The 27,798-nt window shown below is 49.3% G+C and overlaps 1 protein-coding gene across 2 annotated transcripts in view; it reads right to left on the bottom strand.

The window, feature by feature from the left end:
• The window catches only part of PIK3R5 (phosphoinositide-3-kinase regulatory subunit 5), a 70,922-nt gene extending 50,178 nt beyond the window's left edge, over nt 1-20,744 (bottom strand). For both annotated transcript variants that reach the window (XM_032617913.1, XM_032617914.1), the window contains exon 1: nt 20,598-20,744. The gene's annotated coding sequence lies outside the window, so the exon portion shown is untranslated. The remainder of the gene's footprint in view (nt 1-20,597) is intronic.
• Between the last annotated feature and the right edge of the window lie 7,054 nt (nt 20,745-27,798).

Genomic DNA, 27,798 nt, shown 5'->3' with positions numbered 1-27,798 from the left:
CATTAGCATCGCTTTGAAGTAATAAAAGGCATAAGTGATGTTTGCAGTACATACAACAACTGCAAAGTGACAGGAAAACATCTGGATTTCTACTGGTGATCAGTTCACAGGTGCTACTAATAGTGTAACTGGTTTGTTGCCTACATTGCTCATGGCAGGAAACACTCAACTTCAGTTAGAGGTGGGTGACAATAAAGATGTCACATCTTTCCCATCCAAGCTCACAGACCGCTGGGTGAGAGTCTCTGCTCCCCAGAAGCTGTGGGACCAGGAGGAATGGGAATGTGGGCAGGAGAGGAGGGAGGGCCCACGCCTCCTGCCCCTGTCCCCACCCTCCCAGAACCTGTTGTTGCCCTGGACGTTCAGGAGTCCCGGTGCGAGGACGGGTTGCCTTCCCACCCACTCTCCGTCCCTAGCCCAGAATTCCTCAAAACCACATCTTTTCTGGGAAGCTCCCTAAACAGTGTTTCAGTTTCTTGGGCTGGTTCCCATCTTAGTCTCTGTCTTACCACGCGTATCTCTCTCCGGACAGTTTAATGCCTTTTTCAAACATCGCCCCTGAGAGGTTTGGGGAGTTTCTCATCTCTCATATAACACTTCTCATATGACTTCAGAAAGGCAGCCCCTAAGCTCGGTTCCCCCTGGAGAGGGGGAGGCCCCCGCTGCTGGCGTGGTGCAGAGGCACTGGGTGAGAACCCAGGGCAAAGCCCAGTCAGGGGGGCTCCCTGGGCAGAGAGGCAGAGAACAGTGGTTAAGCCACATAGCCTCTCTGGACCTCAGTTTCTCCATCCATAAAATGGGAAACGGGCGTCTCCATCATGATACCTTATGGGGTGGGGAACAGACAGCAAGAAGGCTTGAGTACACCCCCAAGCCAAGCACCGGGCACGCTCAGAGCTCACCCCTGACAAGATGAGACCCAGGAAAAACTCGCCAAGGGACACCAAGAAGCAGCAGCACTTTCGGGCACTTTAACCAATGCTCAATGCACAAAATGACCACAGGCCCCACCTCTGCATTTCTGAGACACGGCCAGGGAGGGGATGGTCTGGAGCAAGGCCAGAGCCGGACCCAGACCTCCTCACCCCCTCCCGTCCCTCCTTTTTAATCAAGGCATCCAACCTGGGGCCTCTGTGTCCCCAGAGAGATAAAGTGATTTCCGAGGACACCTCCAGCTCCAGTCTGACCCAGGAGGGATGAGGGATTTCCCATCCCAGCCGCATTGCCCCCGTGTGTCAGCAGCAGGAAGCTGCCCCAGCAGGTCCCGGTGGGCAGAGACCACTCTGCTTCCTGTCTAACCACCGTGATAAAGGTGGGGGACGGGGTAGGAGGAGAAGGGCAGGTGCGGGGAAGCCAGACTCCCCAGAAGCACGTGCCCGAAGTTACATACATCACCGAGATGCGGCACCTGTGTCCGTGGCTCCCTAGACCTGCCTCCTCCCCGTAGCAGTGATTGGGGGTGGGGTGGAGGGTGGCGGCAGAAGGCGAGAGGGAGAGAGAAAGAGGACGCACAGGTGGGGAGGAATGTCAAGGAGGAGGCCTGAAGGGCCGGGTAGAGCATAAATGCCCTTAAAACGTCCTGAGACTGAGACGGATGAAAGCGGTTCGAAAACAAAAACAAAAAAGGCAGAATGTACACCAGCAGCCCCAATGTTTCCTGTTTTTCTAACAAATCACCAATGACTTCCAAGAAAAGCAAGCTGTGCTGTGCTCGGCCCCGGGCACAGCCGCAGAATTTGCACATCTGGCTGTGCTTCGAGAATGGTACCCGGGCACAGGATGTGGCAGAGCCACCCGAAAGGTCGCAGCTCGAGGACACTTGGAAGCAGGATGCCGCCTGGGAAACAGGGAAGCAGAAGGTCCGTGGGGCTCAGAGGACCCCTTCGGAGGGTGCACGTGGATGGGCTGCTCCCATGCAGGTCTGAATCCTTGAGAATTTCCGGTCAGGAGCACGTGGGGCGTTCCAGGGAGCAGACAACTCAAGAGCCCCAGGCTGCCATCCCTCCCCCACCCCTGCAGAGATCCCACTGAGCCCCACCAGAAACACCCCCCTCACCCCTTCTCCCCCCAGAGGCAGGGCTGGGAAGGAGGCTACCAGTAGGGGTTGTGGATGGAGGAAGGGGGACAGAAGTGCCCCAGCCTCCCTCTGCTCTCAGCCTTTACTCCTCCTACCTGGCTGCACTCCAGTGGGTAGACCCAATTCTCAGGTCGACACCATACACATACATATTTTGCTGAACCGTTTGAAAGTAAGGTGCAGGTTGCGGATATCACGACAAATCACACCTCAATATTAGACTGAACCGTATTAAACGCGAGCAGGTATCAGCAAGTTCCTATGGTTCCATCTCATATTTCAGCATGCATCCCTTAAGGACAAGGACATTCTCCGACCCGAGACCGTCCTCAGACTTAGCAAAAGAACGACAGTTACACAGGTTCGGCTGCTACGCCCCAGGGCTGTGCACACTCTTACAGAGCACCTGCTCTGTACCTGACTACCCACCACCCCGGCGCCTCGGGGAGCCTCATCCGCCCAGGGGCTGAGAAGTGGGAGGAGGAAGGTTGCTGGTCCTAGCAACCCTCTTACACTGGGAGTTTACGCTGGACAGGGTACAAAGCAGACATCTGAAAATCCACCACGGCCCAGTGACAACACAAAACGAGAATTCCTCCCCAGGGAAATAGAAGGCACGTCCCAAGGTTGTATTTTGCAAAGACGGCCACAACATTTTCCATCCCACGGCCTCTTCTACAAGGCAGCCTTGCCACTTCCCCGAGCAAGAGGTGGAATCTGATTCCCTGCCCTCAAACACAGGCAGGCTTGAAGTGACTGCTTCAACGGACAGATGACGGTGAAGGTGACACTGTGCGGCTTCCCAAGCTGTGCCGTGAAGGTGATGCAGCTACGGCCTCACGTACTAGAAGACTTGCACTTGGAGCTCTGAGTCATTGCGTCAGAAATCTAACCACCCATTTGGGGTCGCCATGATGTGAGGAAGCCCAAGCCACGTGGAGTGGCCACTTTGCGAGCACTCTGATATAGAGTTCCAGGCCCCAGCGGTTCAGGCTTTCCCAGCTGAGGCCTCAGGCATCGCTGAACACAGACAAGCCATCCCCATTGTACCCTGCCCAAATTCCTGGCCCACAGAATCCATGAGCATATTAAAATGGTTAGAGTCTTCTACCACTCTGTTTTGGAGTAGTTTGTTACAAGCAATAGTATCTGGAACATACATATCCAGTGTAGACCCCACACCCTGACAGAGACCAGGCGACGTGACCAGAAGCCACCGGACCATGTGTTCAGAAGAGCCCAGATGGGACAGCTAGAAAGCAAGCTACTCAGAGATGGGTGCAAGCCACCAGGCAACTAAGATGATCACAGCAATTCAGAGATGAAAGGGTCCTTGATGGTGTCCAACCTAAATTCACTTATTCGAATAGAAACTTCTCTTATGGAGTATATATGACCACAAGATACTTTGCTGGATGCTGTGGTAGATACAAACATGGCTGATACACTGTCCTTCATTTCAGATACTGAGTTACGCCGACACCAGCATGGCGGCTGCCACATTCCGTGGACTAGAATGACCAGGGCAACATGCCAGGCACACACCTGCCTCGGGACCTTTACACCTGCTGTTCCCTCTGACTGGAGTGCTCTGCTCCCAGATGTCTGCTTGGCTAACTCCCTCACTATTTCCGGTCTTTATGTTACGCTCTTAATGCAATCTTCTGGTAAACCTCTGGCACCTCTGCTTTATTTTTCCACCTCTCTCTCTCTTTTCTTTTTTTTTTTGGCGGTACGCGGGCCTCTCCCTGCTGTGGCCTCTCCCGTTGCGGAGCACAGGCTCCGGGCGCGCAGGCGCGGCGGCCATGGCTCACGGGCCCAGCCGCTCCGCGGCATGTGGGATCCTCCCGGACCGGGGCACGAACCCGTGTCCTCCCAACCACTGCGCCACCAGGGAAGCCCTTTCCACCTGTCTTATCAGCAGCTGACACACTACTCATGTTACTTATTATATGAATAATAAACGATAGCGTGCTTATTGTCTCTCTCCTCCAGCCCCATCAGGACGTCATTCCATGAGGACCTGGAAGGGTGCCCGGCACGTATTTGCTGGATGAATGAACGAATGATGAATGACTAAGTGGATAACCAAGAGGTTTGAAGAAAGAAAACAGAAGAGAGAAGCACGTGGGATCGCACACTAGCTTGACTGAGATGAGGGTGCCGCTCTCCTCGTGTGAATCCCAGAACTGAGCCACTGCAAGGCTAGGCATGGCCGCGTGCTTTACCTGGACGGCAGCTGGGTGTCTCCTTAGAGACTTAGGTGAAAACCAGGCCACCTGAGAAAGGCTTGCTCCTCTGATCATCTCATCTCTTGGAAGGGCAAGGAAGCAAAGAGGAAAACTACTATTCCATCTTGTGTCTTTAATTCTGACCGAGAATAACGGAAGGTTTGTAAAATAGGAGTGAGGGGAAAACAGGGGGAAATGACCACCTCATCTCAAAGTGTGGACTAATCCCAGAAGAAAATGCTAGACAGTCAGACCCCCGTCTTAGACGTTAAGGAAGCAGACTCCTAAGGGGCCAGGAATCGGAGAGGATGGCTTAGCAGGGAAAGAAACTCAGAAAATTAAATTCTGGAGGCAAGCTACAGAGTCTCATGAAAGAGAAAAGAGGGGGGATATCAGGGGCCAGCGTGACTTCGTGGGGTGTGCATAGAAGTGGGAAGTGAGGTCCCCAAGAAAAATCACAAAAGAGTGGGGGTGAGCATGTCACAAAAGGGAGGCTTGAGGAAAACACAGAAGACATCAAAAAGGGCCCACGGAGCTACTTCAGAGCCTAAACCTGGAGAGATTAGGCTAGCCACTCACGAAAGATGGGGGCACAGTTACAGATGCAGGAGAGAAAGCAGAACTGCTCCATGGCTATTTCCTCCATCTTTTTTCTCAAGGAGAACGGTTATCCTACCAGGAAGGATGGATCAAAGACGGTTTATTTAGTCAACAGCAAACATGTACTGAGTGTCTGTTATCTGAGGGTCTTTCTAGGTACTGCGGCTGGCGGGGGGGGGGGGGGGGTCCAGAAATCTCAAGGAGTTCATGGTCAGAGGGGAAGATGGGCTTCTGAAGGTCACCAAGCAATGTGGTAGGATCACCACCAAGAAAAAAAAATATGAAAAAGACAGATCGCCCAAAAGACATGAATAGACCCTTCACAAGAGAGGATCTCCAAGTGGCCAATAAACATGCCAAGGTGCTCAATTTCATCAGTCACCAGGGAAATGCAAATTCAAACCACGATGCGATGCTACTAGACATGCACCAGAATGGCTGAAACGAAAAAGATGGAGAACACTGTGAGGATGTGAAACACCTGGACCCTCATGATTGCAGGTGGGGCGTGAATTGGTCCAGCCACTTTCCAAATGGAAATCCGTTTAGCGGTACCCACCACAGCACAACCTGCCCCATGACACAGCAATTCCACCCCCGGGTACATGCTCAAAAGACATGCACCAGGGCTTCCCTGGTGGCACAGTGGTTGAGAGTCCGCCTGCTGATGCAGGGGACACGGGTTCGTGCCCCGGTCCGGGAGGATCCCACATGCCGCGGAGTGGCTGGGGTCCGTGAGCCATGGCCGCTGAGCCTGCGCGTCCGGAGCCTGTGCTCCGCAACGGGAGAGGCCACAGCGGTGAGAGGCCCGCGTACCACAAAAAAAAAACCAACAAAAAAAGACATGCACCAGAAAGTTCAGAGCAGCACCTTTCAAAATAACCTCCAACTAGACCCTCCCCAATGGGTGAGGCATCCCCGCAGAAGTTAACATGGGACAGGTGTGATGGAGGAGGGCCAAGGTCAATTAGCAAAGCTTCTCCAAGAAGGTAACTCCCAAGGTAAGTCTACAGGAAGAAGCTGCCCTGGGATTCAGGCACGGGGGTGGGAAAATGGACAGAGGCAAGAGATGTGAGACAGCTTGGTTCCTGCAGGGAACGACCAGGCATTCAGAACTACCGGAGGATAAAGCATGACACGGGCGTCGGGAGATGAAGATGCCCGGGCTGGGGTGTCAGACTGAGAATGGCCTTACGTGCCAAGTGAAGTGCTTAAGGGTTTACTCCAGGGCCCTGTGGAGCTACTGCAAATTTTTCAATGGGTGAGTGTCACTCTGGCCTTGGGAATTAGATGATCACACCAGCAAGGGGGTCGGGGGAGCCTGGGAGGAGAAGGGTCCGCCGACACAGAGGGCTCTAAAGTCAAATAGAGTTGAGTTGCTTAAAATGAGTTGAGGATTGCAGATGAGTATAAATACCTCTCAGAGTCATAAAGAAACTTGAGGTTGTGAAAGGGAACTGCTACCAATAATCTTTGAAGGATCAGAGAAAATGAAAGATGTACGAGACAAAGACGGAGGGTGAGACAGACAGAGAAAGACGGGGACAAACCCTAGAAGAGGCTGTCCCAATTTTGGAAAACTTTACAAAAGGTAGAATCTTGGAAACTACAGTCTCTGAGTCTGCCAGCCCCCCCGACAACATTCAGGAAAGGGTCCAGGGACCACCAGGGGCTAGAATGGAATTCACCAACTAAACAGGTGATACAAGAAAATGCACAAAAACTGCACATCTGAATTTTAGCAAATCCTGCTACAGGCCCCTGACAGTGTAAAAAAAAATGTGAGCAGAATGACCACAAGATAAATGGAATCACCACTGGCTTAAGAACCTCACTCGAGAGAGACAAGGAGGGCTTCCCGGGTGGCGCAGTGGTTGAGAGTCCGCCTGCCGATGCAGGGGACACGGGTTCGTGCCCCGGTCCGGGAAGATCCCACATGCCGCGGAGCGGCTGGGCCCGTGAGCCATGATGGCCGCTGAGCCTGCGCGTCGGGAGCCTGTGCTCCGCAACGGGAGAGGCCACAACGGTGAGAGGCCCACGTATCGCAAAAAAAAAAAAAAAAAAAAGAGACAGCCAAGGGTCTTCATCTGGGGGTCACCTCTCCTAAAACGCCGGAGAACTCTGCTTTTGATCCTTTAGAGCATGCCATGGTAAAAATTGTGGTAAAATATAAATAACATAAAATTTACCATTTCAAAATATACAGCTCAGTGGCATTAAGTACATTTACATTGTTGTGTGACCATCACCACCATCACCTCCTGAACTTTTTCATCTTCCCAAACTGAAATTCTGTCCCCATTAAACACTAGTTTCCCACTTCACTCTTTCCCCAGCCCCCGATAACCGCCATTCTACTTCCTGTCCCTATGAGTACGACTACGCTAGGTACCTCATAGAAGCCGAATCAGACAATACCGTCTTTCTGTGATGGGCTTATTTCACTTAGCATACTGTCCTCAAGGTTCATCCATACTATAACATATATCAGAACTGCATTCCTTATTGAGGCTAAATACTATTCCATTGTACGTACAGATCCCATTTTGTTTACTCATTTGTCTGGAGATAGACATTTGGGCTGATTCCACCTTTTGGTATAGGATGCCTTTTTTTTTTTTTTTTTTGCGGTACGCGGGCCTCTCACTGTTGCGGCCTCTCCCGTTGTGGAGCACAGGCTCCAGACGCGCAGGCTCAGCGGCCATGGCTCACGGGCCCAGCCGCTCCGGGGCACGTGGGATCTTCCCGGACCGGGGCACGAACCCGCGTCCCCTGCATCGGCAGGCGGACTCTCAACCACTCTGCCACCAGGGAAGCCCAGGATGTCATTTTTTTATTAACAGTTTTCAACAGGGCTTAGGAGGTAGGCTACTGCACGATGGAAGGGATAAAGAACTGTTATACGACAGTGAAGATTCAGAAAGATCTCAAACTAGTAAAGTTCAAATGTGGGTGAGACTCATAACTGTCTTTCCATATCCATTCTCCCTTCTTCTACAGTAACATAATTTTTTGAAAATTTAGATTGTATTTCCCAGATCCCCTTGTAGCTAAGTGTGGCCACCTGATTACCTTCCGGCCAATGGAATATAAGTAGACGTTGATAAGTGTACTTTCCAAATCATGCTTTTAAAAGGAATAAGCATGCTGCTTTCTTCCTCTTGCTAGCTGGAATGCAGATGTGACGGCAATTGCTAGAGTAGCCATCATGCACCATGAGATGAAAGCTACATGTTGAGGAAGGCAAAAACAAGACAGAAGGAGCATAGGTTCCCAGCCTACGACGTTGTCATGTAAAGTCTGGACCACTTATGCTCAGACTGTGGTTACATGAAGGAGAAATAAAGCTCTATCTTGTTTAAGCCACTACCATTTTGGGTCTCTCCGAAATAAAAAACACCAATATACTAACCAATATTTCAGCCAACACTGAGTTATCTAAGAAGCAAAATTATGTTTTTGTTTGTCCATTACTGTGTCATTTAGATACAGCGGGTGGGATTTTCCTCAAATTTGTAGACTGTGTTTTATGGTCTGACCTTAAATAGAGACTACATGATGTACCCAAGATTCCCTTGGAAAGCCGAAGTCATCCTCTAGAGAAGCAGCATATCTTTCCCATATGGTGTGCCCACCTCTGTGTATCCCGCTCTGTGGGGAGCAGCGGTGACTGAGTTATTTAAAGGTCAGACACTCTTCAGAGCAAACTGGATTAACTGGCCAGCACTGAAGCAATTCAGGTTGAGAGGGTACTGTTTTGGTAAATGAATTGGAGATAATCGTTTATGGGTTGATAAGAAGGTACCATGAGAATAAAGTATGGGGATTACAAAACTCTTCCTCCCTAGACAAGATCAAATAGTTTAGTGAAAAATTATGTCCTCCAAATGAAACTATGGAGATAATAAAAAGATCAGTGCTTTCCTGGGGGAGGGGGAGGGGGAGAGACGAACAGACAAAGCCCAGAGGAATTTTAGGATATTGACAATACTCCGTATAATATTATAATAATAGATATATGTCATTATACATTTATAAAACCCATAGAATGTATAATACCAAGAGTGAACCCTACGGTAAACTATGGACGTTGGAAGATTATGATGTATCAATGTAGGTTCATTCTTTATGGTTACCAGGTGGAAAGGGTGTGGGGGGGGAGGGATAGACTGGGAGTTTGGGATTGACATGTACACACTACTGTATTTAAAATAGATAACCAACAAGGACCTGCTGTAGAGCACAGGGAACTCAGCTCAGTATTCTGTAATAACCTAAATGGGAAAAGAAATTGAAAAAGAATGGATACTTGTGTGGGTATAACTGAATCACTTTGCTCTACACCTGTAACTAACACATGACTGTCAATCAACTATACTCCAATATAAAATAAAAGTTTTTTTTAAATGTAGGTTCATCCTTGGTTAAAAAAAAAGTGTCATTTTGGTGAGTGGTGTTGATAATGGGAGAGGCTATGCATGTGCAGAAATCTCTGGACCTTCCTCTCAGTCCTGTCGTAACCCTACAGTTGCTCTAAAAAATTAAGTCTTTAATTAAAAAAATAATAACGTTCCCACCTCCATCTACTGAGCAGGTCTTAGGAGTAACACAGTCAATGGGAAGTAATCACATCTTCAAAAGCACTGGATGGGTAGGGGGAGGAGGGGCAACGGGACTCTCTGAGAGGACTGAGCTGTGGACCCAACCATGAGGCCAACCCAATCCCTCCAACATTCCCTCTACAGGAGCCTTGACGGGAACCCAGTAGGGATGAGGGCTGGCACAAGAAGGGGCGTTCTTAGCCGCTACACCCATCTCAGCGAGAATGTGGGACAGTGATAGCACCTGGGCCGGGGAGGGAGGATAAGGGGAGTGGGAAGTTGGTGGTATTTCCTTCTGCATCCATTGCATCCAGTACTTGGCCCAGTACTGGGGGCTTGCTTCTGTCAATTCCCACACGTCCCCGCCATCTTGTTTTTCCAGCTGACTCAGGTGCCTTCTAGAACGACCTCCTCTCCCGACCCCGGAACAGTTCACATGCCTTGGACCTGAGTCCTGTAGCCTCACTTGTTCAGAAGTGTGTTTTCCTGATGCCACACAAGGCTAGTCCCTGCTCAACTCAACTTCTCACCTCCCTTCTCAACCCCAGCCCTCAGGCCAACCTCTGCCACTTTCAAGTAGGAGGTTTGAGTATCAGATTCTTCAAGGGCTGTGCCCTTACTGTTTTCTTCCTTTGCACTTTACAGCAAACCTCCCTACACAAACCAGGATTATCGCACCATGACCGGCAGGCTAGTGCATTGGTGGCACAGGTGTCCCTTGCACCTCTGCCCTGTGGGGGGAGGGGCAGCTCACGTTCTGCATCTTTTTTCTAATGGGTTCAGAGAAAGAATTCACCACAGTAAACAAACTCAGGTCCTCAGAAGTCATGTAAAGAGGGTGAGCCCCATCTTTGGATCACCCATTCTCTAGAGAGAGAACCTGGAATATTCCTGTCCCCAGAGCCAAGAGATCACGAGGCACGTTCCCAGACCTTTCCAGGTGCTTATGTTGGAAACCAGAGATAGCCAGGGGCCCTGGACACAGGCCCATGTTCTTGCGGGCGCCATGCCGGTTGGTTCCAGGTTGGTGGGTGGGCCAGTCTCAGCCCATTTCTCAGGTGGGCACAGAGAGGCGCGTCACTCTCCACCTTGGATGGACTCGGAAGTAGAATGGAAAGTTTCTCTCTCCTGGGGAGGCCTTTCCACTACTCTCTCCTTCCCCCAGAAAGCCTTCTTTCCTCCCCAAAGCATAACTCCCTTTCACCAAAAAAAAAAAGGCAAGGAAAAAGCAGCTCATCCCTGCTTGGGAGTGACAGAAGGGAACCGCTTTTCATTCTGATGGCCCGCACATTAAACTAGCAGGGCCACGACTGTTAACAATGCTTTCTGTAAAGGGCAATGTGCAAACTAATAATTATTATCAGTCATACTTAACTTTCTCCCAGTTTAAAAACTGGAGCTCGTTCCACTTCACCCTTGGCGTCTACCAGGGTCAGCACGGCCAGGCACCCCCTGGGATGTCTGAAGAATCCTCAGAAATCCTCCAAGCATTTCATTGCCCCACTCCCCTTAAGACACAGCTCCTGATTGCCCCACAGCCTGCCTGGTAGGCAGACAGGAAGCCCCTCTGCCTTGTAAACACCATGTTGCAAACAGACACTTCCCCAGGCTTGTGTAAGGCGGGGTCACCAGCCTGGGAGTGGCTTGTCCCCGGGGCAGCTCCCCAGGGCTTCCCAGCTCCCTGACTTAGAGAGCTGCTGCCTTGAATCTGAGTAACTTGGAGGGTGGGACGGAAGTTCCCAAGGAGCCAGGGCTTAGCAGCTGGACTTTGCCAGGGGCTCCGGGGTCTGAAGCCCCCCAGGGGAGGACATCTGCCTTGTCTCGCCCGTACTGGACTGCAAAGACACAGGGCTTTGCCCCTTCAGATGCCCACAGAATCCAGGGAGATGCCTGGAGGGTGCATCCCCAGAGGATGACTGAACCCCACAGAGATCTCAGACACCGAGTCATCAGCCCCCGGGGCTGACCCAGGCCTCCTCTGTGCTGGCTGCTACCAGGCAATCATTCATGCACCGAACACGAGCTGAGCATCACCAGATGCCAGCCCTGCAGTGGGGAGCTGGCACTGAACACGATGGTTGGGAAGTTTTCCTCATCGGGAGGGGGAGGCGAGAGGTAAGAACACCCATCAGGTCTTGGGGGACCTGAGTCAGGCTGGAGGAGAGGGTGTGGATTCATGGAGAAGATAGCGGGACTCAGCTTTGAAACTAGAACACAAGACCTTGGACTTTGGACTTTCCCTAGGAGGCGGGCGGCACCAAAGGCTTCTGAGTATGATGACGAAGGAGTTTCTTTAGAAGAATCTCCTGGGGAAGCAAGGAAGAGAGCAGGGCCCGGAAGGCCCATGAGCAGGCCTACGGTGATGGTGACGAAAGCTGAGTGGTGTGGCCGGGAGGACGATGGGGAAATGAGAAGAAGCAAGAACCCTGGGGGAAAGGAAGCACCATCAAAGCTGGCTGGAGAGCGGGGACAGGAAGAGGGAGGAAGGACTCAGAGGTGACTGCGACATCTCCAGACCAGGAGTCTGGTTTCACTAGAGACCCCCAAATGGGGAAGTCTGGAGAGGAAGCCTGCTCTGTGGATGAAGAGTTGGGCTCTGGGCGTGTGTTGATGTTGAAATGGTGAAAATGACCAGCATGGGCTTGGAGACAAGGGTCTGGGGTGAGGGAGCTAAGCACATCCACGGCCGGCAAGAAGAGAAATGTGCAGAGGAACGCCAGGAGGTGCACACGGTGAGGAAGAGGCTCTAGCAAGGGGTGCTGGGCAGCAAATGCTACCGACACTGCAGAGAGAGATGCAGTTGGGAGGAGGCCATTGGAATCTGCCATTACAAGGCCACCAATGACCTTAGAGGAAGCCATCCAGTAGAGAAGCCTGGGCAGAGGGAGGCAGGGCACCACCGTGATCAGAAGGACTCTAGTCTCTGCGAGTCCCGCCATGACATGGGTACCATGAAGGAAGGAGCGGGTCCCCTCTCTGCTCAGCCCGTCAGAGCAGCTCCTACTGATGTACTCTAGGACAGCAGACTTTGAAGACTCATGGGGTGTCAGAATATACAGCCCATTGATCCAAGAGGGAACAGGCTCAGAGAGGCAAGGAGGTGAGTGGGGGACAGCTAGGATGAGACAGCTCATCTTCTATTCCCATCCTGGAGCCTGAACTTCACACCACAGCCCCCTGTGTTCTCTTAAGCACAGCAACAGGCCAAGGAGAGCTCTGAGTTTGGGGTTTTCTCAAAATGAAACTCCCAAGATGTCAGTACAGAAGTGAATGCAAGATGCAAAGGCCCACAAAACGTTGGCTCGAAAACCCCAAGAACAAGAGGCCAGTAATTTCCAGCGCAACCTGGTTGGGGGGGTTGGCCCTGAGAGTTTATCTGTGACAGCCACACAGGAAGGTGACTCTGAAGTAGTCTACTTCACCAGGTGTTGGAAGGAGGCAAGAACAAGAGACCCCCACCACCATCACAAAAGCCCCTTCTCCAGCACAGGATATGGGCAAGCAGCCCGGTGTCCACTCGTGCTTCCAGGGTCTCACCATGGACGGCTCTGGTTTTCTAACTGCCAACAGGCTCCTGGTCTGGGGAAACGGGCTGTGAAGCAGGGCTGTGGGATTCGTAAGGGGACTGCCCAGCTTTGGGATCTGTTTATTCAAGGCCATTGAATTTCTTAAATTCAAATCATGTTCTCAGAACAACCAACTTTTCTACAGCCAGTATGACACGGCCACTGTGATCTGGAGAGCTACCAACTCTTAGAAATGAAGTGATCTCCGTCTCCATTCTCATGGCTTTAGTTTCTACATCTGACATGTATTTTCCCCGAATACATCTCCCAATGGGGAACTCACTACCACAAGGCCGCCCATTCCATTGTTAATCCGGTCTGACTTTCTTCAAGATCTTCCTTGTGGCGAGCTGAGGTCTATCTCCTTATAATTTCCCTTCATTAGTCCCTTTTCCTTCTTGGAGAATGACCTCCACAGGGCAGGTCTTCACCTTTTCCAAAGGATGTTGCCCTTCAAACATCTAAAGATGGACATGACTTCTCCCTTACATCCTCTTAGAGAAGAACATCTCTCCTTCCGTAAACATTTTGTATTATGCCACCACTATCTTGGTTACCTTTCTCCGGGTATAACGTGGTTTATCTGCATCCCCGCTAAACACAGCCCCTGGCCTTGAACTGCTCTCCAGATGGATGGAAGCATCTAAGCGTGGAAATGGGCCTTCCCTTAGCCAAAGGGCAGAGAAAGTTGGGACTCATGGGAATTACTGGCTGACTGTTGGAGACCCAAGAATCAAAGATGACTCTCGGGTTCCAGCTTGGGAGCACTGAGGTGCTAGGTGTGTACGTGGGAGGACTGAGGAAGAGAGAAAAGGAGAGGAAGGCTTGGGGGGGGTGGGAAACCAAGAATCCAGCAGTGGAAGACCTAAGACCAGAGTTGTTCTCCCAGCCTCCAAGGAACAGATCATTCCCAGCTCTACAAGCTGTCCGCAGGGTGCAGGAGGAGATGAAATGCCTCCAAACCCAGCACGTCACAAAACCAGCACATCACAACCTGAAAATGGCAGTACGGGAATGGAAAATATAGGCCGACCTGACTTGCGAGCATAGATGCAAAAATCTTAAAGGGAATCGCAGCAAATCAAGCCTAGCGCTGTACGGAAAGAACAAAACTCCTTGACCAAGTAGAGTTTATTCCAGAAGTGCAAGCAGAGCAGAAGGAAGTTAATAATATAACATGTCGTGCAAATCTATCTCAAGGTGAAAGAATACGAGAGTTTCCCAGTAGATGCTTCAAGTTGTAACTGACAAACCTGACTTCCATTCATGCTTTAACAAATCCTTACAAATGAGGAATTGAAGAAAACTTCCTTCACACGTGACACTTGACTTCAAGGCATCGGCCCTTAAAGAGCTGTGACCACATCAGTGAAACAAAGCCTCAGGCTCCCCCCAGTCCCTGGGCATGCGGGAGGCCGTGAGAATACATGCGGCAAAAACAGCAGCAGTGGCTGCCTCTCTGCTTCCTGGACAGTGTCTTCGTGCGAAGAGGTACAAACGCGCACCTTCTCTGGTCTCGTGGTCTCTGGCTTCTCTGGAGCCTTAAATCTAGCTCCCTGGTTGGGGGGGCGCGCGGATCAGAGGGTTTCTTTTAAGGACACCACTAGCCAAAGTAATGTTCTTTAATCATCTTGGAAACGGACTGAATTCAAGACTTGACAATAAACCCAGAAAGCGCGCATGTGGCTCGGGACTGGTCCCTGCACGGAGCCCCGAGAGCACCCCAGGGAGTCACCAGCGGCCTCCTCTGCAGCCTGCATGTGTTCACGACCCATCATCACCCCACCTTGCCTCTGACAACAGCCAACTCCCGCGTGGAGCTGTGCTGGGGGTTAGCCAAAGAAATCAGTGAAGACAAAGTCCTGTTTTCCACAACACAGGCTATTCACCTGGGCTCCGTGGTGGACAGCAGAGGTCTGAGAAGACCCTGAGGTTTTCTGCAAAACTTTGCAAGAGCGTGTGTGTGTGTGCCTTCTGCCAGGGGGGTAGGGGGTGGAGGAGATGATCTATCACTTTATCAGTTTTCAAAGAGGCCCGTTATTGAGAGAGGGTTCAAAACTCTTCCGTAAGAGCTGCAGATGTGGATGTGATCTCACCCAGAAAATGCACTGAGGAGGTGGGTGGCCTCAGCCCGGCTGCATGGAAATGGCCGTGGGGAGAACTGCCTGACACGAGTCAAAACCACCAAGCCATTCAGGAACAAATGCTCAGACCCAAAAGCCAGAGGTACGTCCGCAGAGACATCGTGGTCCTGGGAAGAAAACTTGGGATGAAGAAGAAGGATGTGAAGGCTGAAGAGGTGACTTCTTAGAGAATACACAAAATCGGGTTGCTTAACCCTGCAAGGACAGCAGCTCCAAGACAGACGAAATGAAGGGCCAGTAGACTACGCGGTGGCTTTCCGTGGATGGCCAACATAAAAGCACAAATGCAGGGGACTCCTGCAGGGGACTCCTGCAGGGAGCAACGAAACGCGTTCTCTGGCGACGATCAGTGCAAAGGGAAAGGGAGGCGCCCCCTAACAGCGCTTATGGCCTTAATGCCGTGAAGCCAGACCTTGGAGTATGGGGGAGGGGCAAGGAAGGAGGAGATGGGGCACAGGGGATGAGCCCCTGGTCTATGCCACAGTTATCTCACCTCGTTCTCGCAGGAGAGGAGGACCCCACACCCCACAGAGATGCCGAAAGGAATACCTGAGAGGGTGCACCCAAAGAGCGCTTAGCATGTGTCTGCTCAGTGTTAGGAATTATTTTTGTTAGCATTGCTATTTTCTTCTATTTTGTGTCTCTCAAGTCTCAACTCAAATGTGACTTCTTCAAGGAAGCCTCTCCTTAACCCCCAAACTATACTGGGCTCCCTTTCTGTACTCTCAGAGGACCCCATCATTGTCACGACTGTCATTACACGATATGTGTCTAGTGTCCTGCCCACTAGACTAATTTCCACGAGGGCAGGAACATTATCTGTCGCACTCAGGATCCTCAGAGCCCAGTACGTGCCCGGCACCCGGAAGGTGCTCCGTGCAGAAGTGCTAAGCCAAGGAATGGCACGTTGGAGGTGAGGAAGGGGCCATGGAAAGCATCTCGTGTGCACTTGGAGGGAGACGGGGAAACTGACACCCAGAGACGTACACGGACTCACCCAGGGTCACAGGGCTGGGAGCGGAGGAGTCAGGCAGGAACACGGTCCCTTGACTCCACAAGAGGCAGAAGCCTGGAAGCTGCCTTTAGTCTTCACAGCCCAGCCCTGCCCCCCACGAGGAAACCACACAGACTCATTTGCCTAGGTCAACAACAACAGCAGAAAGACTGGAGGACACGAAAATGAAAAGTGCACCACTCCCTCTGCACCCCACCCTCTGCCCCTCACACCTCCCTGTACTCACATCCTCCTGCTGCTGCTACGAGGGGATTTCTCACCTGAGACATCCTGGGGAGAGATCCTGCGGTGGTGATGGCTGAACAGCCAGGCTGAGCATCAGACGGCTGGTCACTGATGCTCAGACCCTGCAGGCCAGACGGGCCAGTGCTCTGGTAGGACATGAAAGGCACGGTGAGGACGGAAGGACAGGGTGGCCAGTGCTATGGAGTGAGGAGGGGACTGGGAAAGACTTTAAAGGTGATGAGGTTGGAGCTGGGCATCCAAGGATGCACTCACGCTCCACTGGGCAGGCAGAGGAAGGGAAGGGCAACGTGGAGGGAAGGAAGAACACGTGCAAAGGTACAGAGGTTTGCCCGAGCTTCAGGAGCTGAAGCAGGCAGGGTGACCCGGGCTGGGGGGCAGGGGGCCTTGCTAGCCACGCTAAGGGTTACGGACCTTCTCCAGAGGGCAAGAGCAGCTCTGAAGGATTTGCAGCTGAAAAGTGACTTGTTCAGATTGGTTGCCTTACGTCACCGTGGCAACAGGAAAGAGGCTGGGCTGGGAGTTGGGGAAGGCTGGAGGCAGGCGTCTCCCGCTGAGGACAAACTCCAAAGCTCAAAGCCATGTGCCCCGACTGCTAGAGCCGCTAGACACAAGAAGGAGCCAGTGTCTGCTCTGTGCCACTTTTTCCCATTCATCGGCCTCCACCCTCCAATCGCACGCACCTTGCTACAGCTATACCTCGCGTATCCGGAAGTCACTTAGCTGATAACCCAACTATCCATAACCTCCCAGCCACTAGCCTGGAAGCAAACAGAAAAGACCTGGAGACGGCCACGATTCAGGCCCCCAAAGTCATGCGCTACAAGCCACGATCTCCACAGGTACAGACAGGCTGCCACTTGGGCTGGGTCATCTCTGGTCATCAGCCCAGCTCTGGTGCTTCCTGGCAGTGTGGTCTCGGCCCCCAGTTTCCCCCCCACATGAAATAAAGATAACAGCTGTAGCGACCTCAGAGTGTGGCTGTGAAGATTAAAGGAAATGGAGAAGTACTTAGCCCGCTGCCCAACACCATGAAGTTATAGCTAAAGGGGGAAAGGACGAAAAGAAAGATGACAGAAATTTTGCCCCGAGCAGACCCAAGGTACAATACGGCAGGTAGAACCGTTTGATATTTTCAAGAAATTATTAAAGCACATACCGTGTGCTAGATCTACAAAGGCAAGCGACACGTTTGACAAAGATTTCCTTTAAAACTGGATGCCATGAAAGTTTTGGTGTTTAGAAGGTAGAGCTACCGGAAAAAGTGATGTGTGCAAATTCACTTACAAGAATGACATAATTCTGTGTGTATCTGTGTACATCGAAAGCATCCCCCCATATCTGTAAAACACACATCGTGTTTAACAGAATTGAATAAGATGCCATCAGTTGGACCTAGAGACTGTCATACAGAGTGAAGTAAGTCAGAAAGAGAAAAAAAATACCGTATACTAACACATATATATGGAATCTAAAAAAAAAAAAAAAAAAAGAAAGAAAAAAAATGATCAGAAGAACCTAGGGGCATGACGGGAATAAAGATGCAGACCTACTAGAGAATGGACTTGAGGATACAGGGAGGGGGAAGGGTAAGCTGGGACGAAGTGACAGAGTGGCATGGACATATATACACTACCACATGTAAAACAGATAGCTAGTGGGAAGCAGCCGCATAGCACAGGGAGATCAGCTCGGTGCTTTGTGACCGCCTGGAAGGGTGCGATAGGGAGGGTGGGAGGGAGGGAGACGCAAGAGGGAAGAGATATGGGGACATATGTATACGTATAACTGATTCACTTTGTTATAAAGCAGAAACTAACACACCATTGTAAAGCAATTATACTCCAATAAAGATGTTAAAAAAAATTAAATCACTTTTTCACCTATAAGACTTCTCACAGACTTTATTGTGCTAGCATGCTTGATAAATCTCTAGGGAGGGAACAGGGTTTCCTATTTCATGAACGTTTAGACAGGAGTCCTTTTCTTTTTCGTGGAACATCTTGCAGGACAGCTGGAACGGTTTTAGAAACTCTGATTTAGTAAATAAATTTAAAAAAAGATGCCATCAATTGTAAGATGCACCATTATTTTGTGTGCCATTAAGAAAGAAATATTGCTCCTATTATAATGGTAGGATACCATGGATGGTAAGATGCATCTCGATTTCAGAATTGTTCAAAAAAAAGTGAAAATATGTACATCTTCGAATTGATGGAATACCCTAATATGTAATATATGTTCACTGTGGGAGTGTCTCATCTTGCCTTTGGGCAGAAGTCAGATGTAGTCTTTCCTTTGTCCGCCTCCCACCCCATCTATGACAGAAGCTCAAAGTTCAAAACTTCACGCCTCTCCCTTGAGCTGCTGGCGACCACCCTATCTTGCCCCTCCAGAAGCTTCCCCTCTTAAGAAGCTGATCCAGGCTTTCAGCCCACCCACAGCTGCACCAGACAAGCCTTCTGGTTCACAGAGGTCCCACAGGGCTGGCCAGCTCGGTTTCTTGGGGTGAGCCTCTCTGAACTAATACCAAGTCAACACTGTTTGAGTGCTTGTCTGAACCCAAGCTGGGGCCTCCAACGCTGGGCTGCCCACGCAAAGGCGACTGGCTCTCCTCCCACTTCTCAGCCACTAAGCTCGTGATCAACCACTAACCTGGGACTACGGAGCAGCCTCCACTGTGAAGCCTCCCCATCACGACCCTTCCAGTAACCCCAAACGTGCTTTTCACCCAGTTAGCTTCCACTTGATTCTTCTCGAAAGAAATGAAAAGGGGTGCACGGGAGGGAGGGAGGGAGGGACAGGGAGGGGAGGCAGAAGGTCCTCTTCCACTACAGCTTGTGGAGAGAAGATAATTTGTCATCCTTCACCTAAGAGATTGGCAGGGGTCTTAAAACCCCAATGAGGCCCAGCATACAAAGACCTTGAGCTGTCCCTACCCAGCGTCCCAGCTAGTTATTCTCCAGAAAGCAGAGGAGGGTACCCTGAAGCAGGAAGAGAGAGCTGGACCATTTGAAACTGTCTTCTCTGTCTTCCTGGACCCACACCGCGATGGCCACACTGAGGAAGCAGGTAAGCACAAGACGTCCACTCCCTTGTTCTGCAAACACCCAGTGCCAGCCGGGACGGCCGGAGCCCCCCCCCCCCACCACCTCCTTTCCACACCACACAGGGTTCCCAAGCAACGGCACCGGCCCCATCACTTCAGGAGCTTATTCAAATTTTAGAAAAGTACAGATTCCAGACCCCACCCTTGGAAAGCTGTGCTGTAGGGGGTGCCTGGAGAATGTGTGTTTTAACAAGCTCTGGGAACCAGTGCCCTACTGGGTGGTCCCAGGCCAGGAGGAAGGGAGCTGTGGAGGAGAAGACAGAACGACCACACAGGCAGGAAGAGAAGGGGACCCAGACAGGACCCCGGAGGCAGACCTGGCCTACTTCTGGCCCTCATCTCGCCTAAACCCACCCCTCCTCTCTGCAGGAGGCTTGCAACTCACTTGATACCACATCCAGCTGCTTTCATCTCGCCTTCCTTTTCCCTCCGAACAATCTCCTTCCTCCTACTGACCTGAACTTGCTTATTTACCCCAGGCCTGGGATAGGCCAGCACGCACGCCCACGCGCGCACACACGCACACACAGTCACACAGGGACACCCGGGGTGTAAACACGAATCCGCTGACAGCAGCCACTGTCTGGGGACCCACGCTCGCTAGAGGTCCTGGTGGCTAAGGACCCTTTATGCGAAGGCTCACCGAGAGAGCTCTCAGACGGGAGGGCAGACTCTTTGACCCCACGACAAAGGGCGGCCTTAAAAGAGGCAGCAGAAGGCTGCGGCCACGCTCGGACCGCACAGACACGGCCAGCAGTGGCTACCTAGATAAGGACGGACAGTCGCCGAAACGCCCTTCTATCTCCGGGATTACTGGGCACGCATGTGTGCGGATCCCGTCCCCAGCAGTGGACCCTATTCACGGAGCCAGAAGACAGCAGGCTCTGTCCAGCCCACCCGCTGCAGCTGATGCTCTTAGGGCGTACGGCTCCCCGACGGTCCGCGGGCAACTCTGTCTCGGCCTCGGGCCCCCACGCGCGCCCTCCGCGCCCCCGCGCCCCGGCCACACACCTGCAGTCCCCGCTGGGCGCCGAGCCCCTCTCCAGCGGCGACTCCCTGCGACTCCGGGTACGGTCGGGACCACCACGCCCGAGCTGGAGACGCGCGCGGTAAGTCCCAGCATCTATCCGGGCACCGCTCCGACGGCGGGCTGGGGGCGGGGCCACGCCGGGGCCGGGCCCGCTCGGGACGGGAGCGGGGCGGGGCTGGCCACCCAGCTGGCCTCTAGCGCCACCTGGTGGCCGGGCAGCGTCGGCGAGGCGCCGGCCTGACCCAAGCGTCCTCGGAGTCTGGCTCGAGGCCGCCGCGCGCCTGAGAAGCTGCCCCATCTCTGAGCCCGTCTGCCCTCGGAAGGAACAGCCCTGGCAGGGGGCGGGCACGGCAGAAGGGACGCCAGCAACGAGCACCAGCGACCCCCCCAGGAATGAGGTGAGGTGAGGCCGGGGGAGCGGAAGCGCGGCTTTGGCCGGGGCTGGATGGGTGGGCGGAGCAGGAGAGGGGCCTGGGGTGAGGGCTTCGGGGAAGGAGGAGAAAGGGGAAGCTCCGACGAGCTGCTTCCTTCTCTCACTGCGACCGAGCGCCCCACTTCCTCCTCCTACTTCTATTTTCTTTGGGTGCTGTTAACATTTAAAATGTCTGCACTCCTGCTGTGCAGACGGGTGCCGTGACCCTCACCCTTCGGCAGAAACCTTCCTAGAAATAACCAGCCGGTCCAGACTTTGCGCACTGCTGCTCCAGCCTCTGGTCTGACTTTCTCGCCTTCCACCACCAGTGGCTGTGACTTAGCCATTTCTCGGCTCCTGAAGGCGGGTTGGGGTAGTCTCCAGAGTCGAGGCCCTTTTCTGGCCGCCCCCTTTCTCCCCACAGGCCACGCGGCAGATGTAGTTTTACCGGAGCTGGAAGAACTCTTCGCGGGATCCCGGAAGTCAGCGCACTTCCCTGTGCCTCCGTTTTCTCATTGCAAACTGGGAATGAGAAGGTTGGCTACTGTGCTGACAGCCCTGGCAACGAAAGAATCGCAGTTTATGTCAGAGTTCGCAAAGGGCAAGGCTGGAATTTCCATTTCCACTCTTGAACGGGACTCTGTGTCACAATATCTGTTAGAGGCGTTCAAAATTGGCCGCAAGATCAGCCGTTATTGCTGGTCAAAAGCCACAGCCCTACCTGAGGCGTTGAGAGATGTGAACACCAATGAGTTTTCTTTTCCTGACTCGCTAAATACCAAGAAAAAGCAACTTCCCCAAAAACATAGAAACAGAAAGTACCCTTGGATGAACGCAGAGAATTGGTTCCAGCCTACAGTTAGAGATGGGAAGGCGCCCAGAACCATCTAGTACTTCTACTCCTCACCCACCACCCGGACCTTCACACCCACCATTTTACAAATAAGGAAACAGAGCCACAAAGGCTGTGAGAGGATGTGCCTGAGGTCATACGACTTGAGAAGGGTGGCCACGGACTCTGGTCTCCCCTGTCCTTACTTTTTCCACCACAAAACAAGAAGAAGGGGGAAGATGGAGACAGCCGAGACGTGGCCAAGTAGGGAAGAAGGGAAGCAGGAAGCAGGCTCTGGAAGCAGGAACTGAGTAGTGAGAATGACATGGCGTGTGCCAGATTGACATGGTGGCTTCTGAGAGCACTTTGAAAGCTACAGAGAGTGCTAGAGAAGTTATGGCATCCTTGCCTTCTTCCATGTCTTTGGTGTTCCTAAAACTGAAGGTGGAGGAAAGCCGAAACAGAGGTGCCCATTAGGGTTCACTACCAGGGAGCTGAGCATCCCGTGAAGACCACTTGGTCCCATCCCACATCAAAAGTGGACATTCTCTTTCTCCACCAGCAGGTGTGACCCAGGTGTTAAGCTTGCCTGTTATCCACCCCCACCCCACCCCTAGTGTCCCACTCAGCTCCACCTGTGTCTCCCTGTCCCAAGAGGGCAGACCAACTGGGAGATATGATCAGCACCTGACACCTATTATCCAGGACTTAGAAGTGCAGCCACCCAGGACTGGAGCAGGGGTCAGACACTCAAATGTCTCCAAGAGCCAAACAGCTCAGACTCAGGGACAGAACTGGGGAGACGGTGTTCACTTACTAGATTACGGCATTTCACGATAGTATTGTTGATGGTCTGTGCCTCCTGAAACAAACCCTATTGACATTTCAGCCTTTTTTTTTTCTTTCTTCCAGTTCAGTAAGGTTTTCTTTCCCCTACGCATCTTTTCCATATTCTTCTTATGAGTTTTTTATCTGGTGGCATCTCACATTGTATCCTTTCAACAGGCACACTTTGTGTATTAAACATTATAGGAATATTCTTCACTTCTGCCAGGAAATATGCATGCACCCATGTCTCCCGAAGCACATCTCCCTCTTGGCCCCTTTTATTTTTCCACATTTGCTGGAGACATGATTACAAGACATATTTCACTTTTACACAATTCTGTTATAAGAAAAACTACTGCACAAATACAGAACATGGCAACCGACCCTTGAGACAATACAGTATGGAGACAATAGGGTGTGGAAAGGATGCAAATGAGGAGACCTCTAAAGCACCCCCCACTGAGGGGGGCAACTTCAGCTCACTGTGATCATGTGAGAATGCAGGGCTAGTGTGATCAGATTTTTTAATTTGTAAAGAGAAACCAAAAACTGGAACTCTTAATCTGAAATCTCCTGATTTTTAAATGCTGGAAACTAATTCAAAACAGTATTTTAAACCGCTTTGTAGGCCAAACCAGACATGACCTACTGACTTTCAGTTTATGACATCTGTTCTATATTATACAGGTGGGAGCTGCACCAGTAAGACCTGAGTTATTCCCGTTAGTGTGAGCTAATTTGTTCCTACTGGCTCAGGAGATACAGTTTACACATGGGGCCGGCGCAGGGGGCTGTCAACGTTAAGAGTTTATTAATATTATTCATCGTATGAATAGGACAGAGGAGAAGAACCATTTAATTATCCTAATGTGATGTGACCTGATGAAAACTCTTAGTGACTGGGAGTAAAAAGACTTTTTCAAGATGATAAATGTGTTTATTCCAATTCAACAGACAGTGTGATATCTAGTGATGACCTGGAATGGATAATATCGTCCTTAATAACAGGCAATCCTATGAAAACGAGGAGCAAAACAAGAATGTCACACTGTGAATAGTGTCAACCATATTCTGAAATTCAAGGAAAAACAATGAGAAGAAAAATAAATGAGACATAAACTTGGGACGGAAGAGTCAAGCTTACTATTACTTACAAAAGATATGATTGTCTAGATGAGAAACACTGGCTAATGGACTGAGGAACATTTAGAACTTATGGGAGAGCAGAGTAAAGTAGCTGGACACAAAAATAAATATATGACATTCAGTAGTTTTCTGTACACAGCATTGACCAAATCAAAAAGAGAGCTCATTCATCCCAGCAGCAAAAAAGCCTGAGGATAGGAAATTCAAGGGACCCAGAATAGCCCAAACAATCTTGAAAAAGAAGAAAAAAGTTGGAGGACTCAAGCTCCCTGATTTCAAAACTTACCACAAAGCTACAGATATATTTATATATCAGTGGAATAAAATCGTGAGTCTGGAAATAAACTCTCACATTTACAATCAACTTTTGATGAGAGTGCCAAAACAGTTCAAAGGGGGAAAGAATTGTTTTTTCAAAAATGGTGCTAAGGCAATTGGATACCCATATCCAAAAGAAAAGAGAAGAAAAGAAAAGCAAAGAATGAAAGAAAGAAACTGAATGCCTACTTCACACTTCACATGGAAATTAACTCAAAAGGAATCAAAGACCTAAATGTAAGAGTTAAAACAATAAAACTCTTATAAGAAAACATAGGTGTAAATCTTCATCACCTTGGACCAGGCAATGGTTTTTAAGATATGACATCAAAAGCACAAACAACCAAAGAAAAAAACAGTTAAGGTGGACATCATCAAAATTTAAAACTTTTGTGCTTCAAGGACACCATCAAGAAACAAAAGACAGGGACTTCCCTGGTGGCACAGTGGATAAGACTCCCTGCTCCCAATGCAGGGGGCCCAGGTTAGACCCCTGGTCAGGGAACTAGATCCCACATGCATGCCACAACTAAGGAGCCCATGTGCCATAACTAAGGAGCTGGTGAGCCACAACTAAGGAGCCCTGGAGCTGCAACTAAGGAGCCTGCCTGCTGCAACTAAGACCTTGTGCAACCAAATAAATAAATATTAAAAAAAAAAAAAAGAAACAAAAGACAGCCCACAGAATGGGAGAAAATTTTTGCAAATCATATATATGATAAGAGACTTTAATCTAGAATATATAAAGAACTCCTATAAATCAATAATAAAAAAAACCAATTGAAAAATGAGCAACAGATAAGAATAGATATTCTCCAAAGGAGATATATAAATGACCAACAAGCATGTGAAAATTGCTCAACATCATTAGTCATCAGAGAAAGGCAAATCAAAACCACAGTGGAAATACCACTTCACACCCATCAAAAAGAAAGACTATAACAAATGTTGACAGGAATGTGGAGAATTTGGAACCCTCATACATACACTGCTGGTGGGGATGTAAAACGGTGCAGATGCTTTGGAAAACAGTCTGACAATTCCTCAAAAGGTAAGCTACCATATGATCCAGCAATTCCACTCCTGGGTATATACCAAAGGAAAGTGAAAACGTGCATACGAAAACATATGTACAAATATCTATAGCAGCATTATTTATTAGCCAAAAGGTGGAAACAACACAAATGTCTATCAACTGATGAATGGATAAATAAAATGTTGCATATTCACAAAGTGGAATATTATTTGACCATAAAGAGATGAACCTTGAAAACATGCTAGGTGAAAGAAGCCAGTTACAAAGGAGCACATTCTGAATGATTTCATTTATATGAAATGTTCAGAATAGGCAAATCCATGGAGACAAAGCAAATTGGTGGTTGCCTAGTACAGGGATATTGGAGGAAAATGAGGGAGTGAATGCTAATGGGTATGGGATTTCTTTGTTGTGGTGGAAAAATGTTTAAAAATTGACTGCAATGATGATTGCACAACTCTGAATATACTAAAAACTATTTAATTGTACACTTTCAATGGGTGAATTGTATGGTATGTGAATTATATCTCAATAACGCTGTTATTTTGGGATACAAAAGAAGCCTTGGTTAACAGAAAAACGTTTTATGTTCTGGGATTGGAAAATGATACTATAAAAGATATCCATTCTTACCCGACGGAGTATATAAACATAACACAGTTTCAATCAAAAGAAAGCTTTTGGTGGGAAGAGAAGGAGATTGACAAAATGACTTCACATTTCATCATGAAGCATAATTGTGTGAGAATAGCCAAGAAACTCCCTCAAAAGTTCAGTCTTGAGGGAGGAGTTGCCATCTGAGATATGAAGATGTCCCATGTACCACAGAGTGAAAGAGATTACATTTCTAGGAATCAGTCTCACAAAAATTCTTGTATATGAGAGAGAGAGAGAGAGTGTGTGTGCACGTGCACCTGTGTGTGTACATACATACATAGGCTTCTAGATAAAAATTGGCAGACGGTACTGATAAAGGAAATAGTTCCTCCCTTTTTTTTTTTTTTTTTTTTTTGTGGTATGTGGGCCTCTCACTGTTGTGGCCTCTCCCGTTGCGGAGCACAGGCTCCAGACGTGCAGGCTCAGCGGCCGTGGCTCACGAGCCCAGCCGCTCCGCGGCATATGGGATCTTCCCGGACCGGGGCGCGAACCCGTGTCCCCTGCATCGGCATGCGGACTCTCAACCACTGCGCCACCAGGGAAGCCCCCCCCCCTTTTTAATAATACAGAAATACTGGTCAAAATCTACAGCAAAAAATTTAAATACAAAGCCAAACTAAAAACCAATAAAGTGAAATCTCCCAGATGAACTGATGCAGGAAGTAAAGAGATCAGTGGGGCCAAATTGATCAGTTAGAAACAAACACAAGTATCTGAATGAATTTATTATATGATAAAGAAGATAGGATCAATTATCCAATAAATCAGCTAGGATGACTAATTAAACATTAGGAGAAAAAAGGCAAGTGTGGTTTCTACCTCAAATCTTGTACCTCCCCCCAGTCCTAATTAAAGATCCATATGTAAAAGTTAAAACAAGGGAAGTCCAGAAGAAAAAAAGGAAATATGTATATATCATTGGAATTGTAGCTGGCCTTTTAAAGTGTGATGCCAAAATCAGAAATTATGAAGGAAAAGATTGATTTGCATATAGAAAAATAACTTCTGTACATGAAAAATCACATAAACATTAAATTAAAAGGCAAATGATACACTAGGGCAAAATGTTTGCAGCGAGTATAAAGCATACCATCCAGTGGTCTGAGCAGATTAGACAATTCACCAAAGATATACAAGTAGCTGTAAGCATGTGAAAAATGTTTAACTTTATAAGGAAAAAATGTAAATTTAAACAATGAGATATAAACTTCCATCTGACAACCAGGCACAGATAAGAGAAATTATATTACCCAGAGTTTTCAAACATTTGGAGACCCCAAAGTCTCATAAACTTTCACTGTAAGTATAAATTTGGTATTGAAACATATTAAAGTACATGTACTCTAAAGAGTATTCAGTAATTCTGCTTGTAGGATTTTATCTGAAGAAAAAAAGAAATAAGTCATTCTTGTATGCCCAGGAATATTAATCATCGGTTTGTTTATAAGAAGTGATAAATTATAAGCAAAATTAGTGTTTAAAAATAGGGAGTTAGTTTTAAATATGAATAATTTTACAATAGTAAAATATTGTGAGCAATTAAATAAGAGTATTATAGAAAAATATTTAATGACATGAAAAGGTGTCCATGAAATATTAAGTTTAAAATGTAGTTTCAAAATAGTATATAACTTTTTGACCTAAAGATTACATTTCTGGGAATCAGTCTCACAGAAATTCTTGTATATGAGAGAGAGAGAGAGAATGGGTGTGGGTGTGGGTGTGTACATACATATATAGGCTTCTAGATAAAAATGGCAGACAATACTGATAAAGGAAATAGTTCCTCCCTCTTAAATAATACAGAAATACTGGGTAAGGACTTCCCTGGTGGCACAGTGGTTAAGAATCTGCCTGCCAATGCAGGGGACACGGGTTCGATCCCTGGTCCGGGAAGATCCCACATGCCGCCGAGCAACTAAGCCCGTGAGCCACAACTACAGAGCCTTCACT

This window comes from Phocoena sinus, chromosome 20, assembly GCF_008692025.1.
Source record: "Phocoena sinus isolate mPhoSin1 chromosome 20, mPhoSin1.pri, whole genome shotgun sequence".
NCBI classification, from domain to species: Eukaryota; Metazoa; Chordata; class Mammalia; order Artiodactyla; family Phocoenidae; genus Phocoena; species Phocoena sinus.
The sequence above is the reverse complement of the archived record's forward strand: the minus strand, read 5'-3'. Positions and strand labels throughout refer to the sequence as shown.